At 34.9% G+C, this 9,070-nt stretch overlaps 1 pseudogene; it reads left to right on the top strand.

Moving 5' to 3' along the window:
• Nucleotides 1–3,801: 3,801 nt before the first annotated feature.
• LOC107004252 lies at nucleotides 3,802–5,854 on the top strand (annotated as a pseudogene).
• Nucleotides 5,855–9,070: the final 3,216 nt, after the last annotated feature.

The raw sequence follows: 9,070 nt of genomic DNA, 5'->3' as shown, positions 1-9,070 counted from the left end.
AGAGCCAGAAAACCTAGATCTTCTTTTCTCTAGGTTTTTTTTTTCTCTCATGCTATGGATGACGAGTTTAAGGCTTTGATTGATCAGAAAACTTGGGTTCTTGTACCTAAGCACCATGGGCGGCACCCAGTGGACTGTAAATGGGTGTACAAAATTAAACACAATGCGGATGGCAGTATTTCCAGGTACAAGGCTCGTTTGGTTGCTAAAGGCTACAATCAGGAGTATGGGCTTGATTACTCCGAGACATTCAGTCCTGTTATTCGGCAGGAAACCATTCGCCTGGTACTGTCACTCGCCGTGCGCAACAATTGGCTCATCAATCAGTTGGATGTTTCCAATGCTTTTCTTCATGGCATGCTTGATGAAACTATCTACATGACGCAACCACCGGGCTATGTTGATCCCCGCTTCCCTCAACATGTTTGCAAACTCCAGAAGTCTCTGTATGGGCTCAAGCAAGCCCCCCGTGCTTGGTACACACGTCTGAAAACGTTCCTCCAGGGACTCGGCTTCACGTGTTGCGTACACGACACGAGTCTGTTTACTCGACATTCAGCACACGGTACAGTCATTCTTCTTGTCTATGTAGATGATATCATTATTACAGGCTCTACTGCAGCTCTCATTCAGGATGTCACTCGAGCTATGCATACTACCTTCAAAATGAAGGACCTTGGCCCGTTACATTATTTTCTGGGAATGGAGGTTTCTCGGACAGGCAGCGGCTTGTTTCTTCATCAGTCAAAATATGCTCGAGATCTGTTGCAGAAAGCTGGACTGGAAAAATGCACCAGTCAACCAACACCGATGGCAGTCTCTTCGTCTACGAATGGAGCCGACACCCCCTTTGCCGATATCACCCACTTCCGCAGCCTCATTGGGGCTCTACAGTATCTGGCCATTACCCGTCCTGACATCCAGTTTGCTGTCAACCGAGTTGCTCAGCGCATGCATCAACCAAGTGAACATGATTACCATTGTCTAAAACGCATTCTCAGGTACATTTTTGGCACTCTTGGTCGTGGTTTACTCATTCGACCCGGGGACTTGGAGCTTCGGGGTTTCTCAGATTCAGATTGGGCGAATGATAAAAATGACAGAAAATCTACATCGGGGTTTCTCGTTTTTTTGGGGCCGAACCTGATCTCCTGGTGTACAAAAAAACAACCCAAGGTCTCTCGGTCCTCGACTGAAGCTGAATACCGCGCCCTTGCTCTTCTTGCTGCTGAGACCATGTGGGTCACATATATTCTTCGCGAACTCCGCGCCACTCACACTGTTCCTGCTCTCTATTGTGACAACAAATCAACCATCTGTGTGGCCAAGAATTCCGTCCTACACACCAGAATGAAGCATGTTGATACCGATTGTCTCTTTGTTCGCGATGAAGTTCAGGCCGGCACCATGACTGTGCAGTATGTACCCACTGAAGAACAACCGGCTGATATTCTCACCAAGCCTCTCCCGAGCAGACAGCACGATTACCTCAGTTCCAAGCTTCCGTTCGCTTCCGCTCAGCTCAGCTTGAGGGGGGATAATAACAGATAGTATTAAATAAATAGTATTAAATAATATTAGTATTTACTGTGTACTAATCCTAGTCCTATTAGAATTAGTACTCCTTAATCCTAGTCCTATTAGGATTAGTACTCCTTCCTATATCTCCTATATATATCTCCCATGTATTCCCTTATTAGGTTAACACTTCAATACAATCAATATTCCTTCAAAGTTGCAATACAAGTAGCTTCAAATCTCATATTCCATGAACACACGAAGCACATTAAAATTGATTGTCATTTTGTGAGGGAAAGACTTTAGTAAGACTGATTAAACCTGTACATTTATCTACCACTTTGCAATTGGCTGGCTTATTGACTAAAGAGTTGCACCACATCATTTCATTTTATCCAATCTTTGAGTTCAAGTTGTCTTTCACCCTACAGCTTGAGGGGTATATTAAATTAACTGTTTTTAGGAGAATCAATTAGTTAGTTAGTTACAAATTAGTTGGTTAATTATAGTCATTGCCAGCTGGATCCAACTAATAGCTAACAACTAATTCTATAAGTAGAAAAGCACATGTAATTGCAATTGCGATTTTCAAATCCAACAAAATAGTTTCTCCTTTCCTTCTCTATTTCCCTTGTAAGCTTAGTGATCCACATCAATGGTGGATGTATGTGCCGTGAGATAAACACAAAATTAACATAGCCTAATTGATAGTGTATAGATTTTCCAACACTATCTCACAAGGTAGTTACCATTTTTATATCAAATACTATTGATCAAGAAATTTATTTTTAATTACTTAATAAGTAGTGTAATAGTATATAGAGTGCATGGTACCTATATATAGTTGTTGTATATATAATATCAACCCTAAGATAGACAGGTGGGTTCTAGCTAACCTAAGAGAAATTAAATCAATATTGCACATGCTAAATCAAGCTAATACAACCATCATGCAAGTTGCGACTATATTTAGACTAGATCCGGACTCCCTTTTTTTTTTTTTAAAATAATATATTTTTAGGATATTGTATATAACGAGAATAAGTATAAGTCTATAAGAGATAGGCTCCATCTTACTTCAGTAAACAATACAAGAATAAAACTTTTATCCTTCGAAAAAGAAGGGCTACAAAATTACTATCTACAAACTAACCCACTTACAAATAGAAACAAATATTTAGCTAATGAAAAAATTGGCCTTATCATATTTGAATCTAGTGGAAGCCATTTAGTTTTTATCCAAATAAGAAAGACCCTTAGCCCCATTAGCTAAAAGAAGTTTAATTTGGCTAGTGTTAGCCATCTTTGCCAGTGATCCACAATCTTGTTGCCTCTTCATAGCCGTGTGAGAGTTTTGACATTAGCTTGTTTCATCATATATTGAAGGGAAAAGACTCAAATATGTTATCGACGACTTTTCAAAAAAAGACTCATTGATATCATCTATTAAAAGTTTGACTCATCTATTCCATTGCATGTTGTTAAAGAAAAGTATCATTCATGTCTTTTTTTTTAACTCCAGTTTTGCAAAATCACTTTCTACGCCCCAAACAAGGTTTAACACTTTTCAATTGAAGTTTTAGATCAAATGTACTCTTTTTGATTGTTCTACCTCAAGAACACATGAAGATATGTTGAAAATTTGAGAATTGTTATCTTCTTCATGTGTTCTTAAAGAAGAAAAAGCAAAAATAGTACATTTTATCCAAAAACTTCAATTGGAAAGTATTAATCCTTGTTTGGGGTTTAACAAGTGATTTTGCAAACTCCGAGTTAAAAAGATAACATGAATGAACATTTTCTTTAACAATAATAACATAGACGAGCCAAATTTTTAACGATGTTGATCTGCAGTATTAGTTTGAGAAAGTCGTTTGATTTTTAAACTAGTCGTTTGAATCTTATAGTTGCGGATGAATATCCTCTCCATTACTTATCCTCTCGATTCCCAAGCACACACTGGGATGGAAGCCATGTGTCATAATTAGGTTTTAGTTATGACACATGACTTTCATCCCAATGTGTACTTGGGGAAATGTAGAGAATAAGTTATGGAGAAGAGTTAAATCTGTAAGTTGCATGTCCTATTTCCTAGTTTAATATTTGCAAGATCAAATTGACGTTAGAGATTTGTTAATTAGGTAAAAGTTGCCATACGTTTTGACTTTTGACACATTAAATTGCACAATTATCAAGTACTATGGACATGTATATATTTATATAAACAAATTGTGTTTTGTAGAGTGGTTCTCAAGAAAGAAATATATAAGGCGATATCTAAGATGGTTTTACCCAATAATTTCTTTTGCACTACTCATCCATAATTCTAACTCAAAAACAACACTTGCTCAAATTTCTATTTATACCATTACTATGGCAATTATTCCCAGACCTTTACCGATTTCATGTAGTAGAAGGAAGCCTGAATTGATAGTTCCAAAAAACAAAATACCTAAGGAAATACTATATCTTTCAGATATAGATGATCAAGAAGGTCTTCATTTTCAAATGCCAATACTAATGTTCTACAAATACAATTCTTCAATGAAAGGGAAAGATCATGCAAAGATCATAAAAGATGGATTGTCCAAAGCACTTGTGTTTTACTATCCATTAGCTGGTAGGATCATTGAAGGACCTAATAGGAAGCTTATGGTAAATTGTAATAGTGAAGGAATCATGTTTATTGAAGCCGATGCAAATGTTGAGCTTGAGAAGTTAGGTGACTCTATACTACCACCATGTCAATACTTAGAAGAACTACTATATAATGAGCCAGGATCTGTTGGAATTATTGGTTGTCCATTGATGTTAGTTCAGGTAATCAATCAATATTGTATTGACAATATATATACACCTCTTTTACTTTAGTTTGCTTGATCATATCATATCTATTTCCTCATTATAAATACACATTTAATTTACCAACTCCAAGATTTGGTCTAGTGATAGTGTGTAATGTGTTCGGTTTAGACACACATCACTAATTTGGATCGTACATATAGAATAAGATATGATATTTAAGTAGAAAAAAGGTAGAGAAGGTTGACCCATTAGCAACTAAATCTCTTAACCACACCTCCAATGATTCATTTTTCACGGGCTGAGTTTGTGAAAATTCTATTTTGATAATGTCCATGATGGTGGGATTCTCAGATAATCAGTATTTTTGTCTGCTCTGATACCATGTTATGTGACTATCTCATCTATAAGTTTTAGTTATTAGACGTATTATCACCATGAGTAATTTTACAACAATGGCATTTGAGAAGCTTATATTTGTTTTCTTATTTTTTTTATCATAATCATCGGATTTCCTTTTAAAACTAAATCATTATTCATTTCATATATACGCAGGTGACACATTTTACATGTGGTGGATTTGTGGTTGGATTCAAAGTTAATCACACTATGATGGATGCTTATGGCTTCAAAATGTTTCTAAATGCATTAAGTGAAATAATTCAGGAGCTTCTGCACCTTCCATCCTACCTGTATGGCAAAGGGATCTCTTAAGTGCTAGATCATCACCATGCATTACATGCACACATAATGAGTTTGATGAACAAGTTGAGTCCAAACTTGCATGGATAGCTATGGAAGACTAATTAATCCAACACTCATTTTTCTTTGGAAATAAGGAGATCAAAGCCATTAAAGATCAATTATTGGAACCAGGGTATGGTTCAATAGGAAGATTTGAGTTATTAGTCGCGTTTCTTTGGAAATATCGTACAATTGCACTTGATTTAAATCCTGAAGAGAGTGTTCGTTTGTCATACGTTGTTAATGTACGTGTAGGACCAAAAAAAATGGAACTACCACTTGGATATTATGGCAATGCATTTGCAACACCAGCAGCCGTATCAAAAGCTGGATTGTTATGTTCAAATCCATTAACATATGCTATTCAGTTGATTAAACAAGCTAAGAATCAAGTGAATGAAGAGTATATTAAATCATTGGCAGATTACATGGTGATTAATAGGCGACGACCATGGACTAAATCTTGGAACTTTCTCATCACAAATGATGCAATACTTGGTCTTGATGAAGTTGATTTTGGATGGGGAAAGCCTATTTTGGGTGGGGTTGATAGAAGTCCTTTCTCTTTTGCTAGCTTTTTCTGGTCCTTCAACAACAACATAGGAGAAAAGAGTATTGTGATAGCTATAAAATTGCCTCAACAAGCCATGGAAAAATTTCAACATCTTATCCACGATTTTACTAGTAAAAATGTACAAAAGATCCAACTAGCATCAAAGATTTAGGCCATCCTTGTGTTTTAATTAAGTTATGATGTCTGAATTTGTATACATATCTTACTATTAAAATAAAATACTAGTGAATAAGTCTCTGCGCTTTTCAGAATTGTATGATTAAGACAAACTTAGCAAATTAAAAGAAATAAACTTGTAATTAGATTATATTAATAGACATATTTTAGTAGCATTTTATTAGAAAATTGGTATACCGTTTATGTTTGTGTAACGACCGTTCAGTCGTTTTATTAATTTTAACCATTATTTTTGTATTAACTTTTTTTGATAGCTTTGTAAATTTTTTTTATGACTTATAAGAATAAATGACATGATCTCGTGATTTTGATTTAAATTTTTTTAAAAACTATTCGTTAATTATAGAATTAATATATTAATAATATTTAGATGATTAATTAAATTTGTAATTAATGGGCTAAGCCGTAACTTCTTTATACATAACAAAAAAAAATCAGAAAAAAAGATATTAGGCGAGAGACATACCTGCACCAAGATGAAGAGCAGCCGCACGTCTTTCAGGTGTAACTTCTCATCCAAACATTCAAACCTTTGTTTATATATATTTATTTTTAATAATTAAGAATTAGAAGTGTAGATATTATATAAGTGCCTTGATAAGAAACTGAAAGTTTGGATTAAATTTTCAGTGGATAGCTATTTGATTTTGGATTTTTGGGGAGGACAGTAATTATTATTATCTTTGAATTATTTTATGATGTATGGGTAGTGGAAATAAAAAGTACATAGAATTGTCATATGAATTCGTAGGGTTTTTACTAAATTATTTATAGTTGTTTATTAGTTAATAATTAGGTGAGATGAATATATAAATTGTTTCAGAAGTTATGTTTTAATAATTTTAACTATATTTCATATATATATACATATAGGTATGATCTGTGTATATATATAGGTATGATATGTGTGTTGGGTTGTAATTTCATGGTAAGATATTATACTATAAAGCAAGTTTTGATATAGTGATATATGAAATTATATGTAAGGTATATTGTTTGAGATGAATATTGTCAATTTTATGAAATTTGGAGAAAATTAGACTTAATTCTAGACTTCAAATTTAGGAGGATGATATGTAGTGTATGGGTTGACATCAAGAATTAGAAACTCGATTATAGTAATATAGATGTTGTTAAATTAAAAATCTTATCGCAATTATTTTCATGAATAGATTGCATTGATTTGAAAGTTCAAGAAAAGTGGAAGACTCAAGTCCCGGAGTGATTGTTCGGTTATTTGAGGCAAGTGGATTTCCTTGTAGTATATGTTTGGGAGTAACGGGATTGTTGATGGGTTGACTTGTCCACATTGATTAATTCTAATGATGAAAAAAAAAAGGGATAACAAAAGGCAATGTGATTAATTGTTTATGTGTGATGTGTTGAGAAAGGGTTGAAAGCTGGTTGACTCATTGTTGATGTGATTTCATGTTTGTGTGGTTGTGAATTGTGCAATGTTATGAAAATGGTTATCTCCTCATTATTTGTGTGAACTTGTCATCTACATTATTATGAGGCATTGGTTGTGTCAAGTGTTATGTACATTGAGAAAGAATGAGTACTTAAGAGGATGTACCATTTCGAGGAACGTATTGCGCGCCGCGATGGATACTATATTTCGAGGGACGTATCACGCGCCTCGATGGTTACTATTATCGAGGGTCGTGTCGTGCGCCGCGAATGATGCATGGACAGATATGTCCCCCATGGGTCCTGGACTGAGAGACGGCGGGTGTGTATCACTAGGTCAGACATGCATCATTATACTTGACATGACATTCCATTGCATTACACATACTTATCATTAGTGAACTTGATATCGTATTTTGTTAACCTTCTGATTGCCTTTTTGCGGAACTTGTGATTGATCATATTGAGCTTGTTATTGCGGATATGTAATTTATTGAATTATCGTTGTTGAGGATATGTAATTTGTTGAAGTGTTGTTGTTAAGAATATGTAATTTGTCTAAGTGTTGTTGTTGAGCTACGTGCTATGTAAACTGTGAGCTGTTAGGTTGGGTTGATTTTAATGCAGGTTGTAGTTGTGGAGGTTCTGTTGGGGTAGTAGGAGTACCCGTATTTCATTCCCTTAGCTTGTGTTTATAGGTTTACTTGCTGAGTACCGTGTGGTTTGGTACTCACCCCTTGCTTCTAAAATTTTCTGTAGGTTATGAGCCTGGATTTTTGTTGTACTTATCATTCTCTTCTTTTCCGAGGCTTCTTGGAGATTTCTGAGTTAGCTGTTTCCATCTCAGCAGACGTTCTTCTTCTTAATTATGATTTTGTTCTATTCTAGAAACAAGTTCATTTGAGACTTGAGTTTTTCTTTTGAATCAATTATAATGCTTTAGAGGCTTGTACACGTAACTACCAGGTTTTGGGGTTTTTATTATGTTACTTATATTTTATTTTCGCACTTTATTATAATGGTTGAGTTTTAGGCTGACTTGTCTTGGTGGGATAAGACGAGTGCCATCACGTCCATTTTTGGGTCGTGACAAAATGGTATCAGAGCCCCAGGTTCATAGGTCTCACGTGTGTACAAGTCGAGTCTAAGTAGAGTCTTGAGGATCGGTATGGAGACGTCTATACTTATCTTCGAGAGGCTATAGTGACTTTTAGCAAATATCTTCACTTTTTGAATCTCTATAGTGCATCATTTGTCCGTTTTGATTCTTACCTCTTCATTCCATTCTTTCTCTCATTTATGTGATGACTCGTGCGTAGTTTCTCATGTGATTAGTTGTTTTGTCCTGTATTAGTTGGATGTTAGATATGGTATTCAGGTGGAAGTGCTATATTTATGAAAAGAATGTGTGTTCATATTTGAAGGGATTGAGTAAGGTTAGTTATCCCAGTAAAAAGAATAGTACGTGTATGGTATATATAATACTTATAGTGATTTAACAATTGAAAGTGGAGTAATTAAAAGATAGGTGGCTAGATAATGGACAGTGTAATTTGAAAAATATAGTTGATACACTTGTTATGTATAAATTGCTTAGCGAATAATGAGAATGACGTTGCACCAATTGAGGTTATAATCTTTCATAGATTAAATGTATATTAGTAGGATTATGATACCACTACTATAATGCTATGGATACTTATTTGATTAGATTTATGGAGTGGTTACTCATACTATTGACTTGATAAGAGATCGAACAGATTTAGTGGTGTATTGCAGTTATTCGATAAATCCAAATGTATGTGCTATTTGGGGTACAATCTTCTCAGTAGGTATGATGTATTC

The sequence above is a fragment of the Solanum pennellii genome, chromosome 11 (assembly GCF_001406875.1).
Source record: "Solanum pennellii chromosome 11, SPENNV200".
Lineage (NCBI taxonomy): Eukaryota > Viridiplantae > Streptophyta > Magnoliopsida > Solanales > Solanaceae > Solanum > Solanum pennellii.
This window is presented reverse-complemented; position numbering and strand designations above follow the sequence as displayed.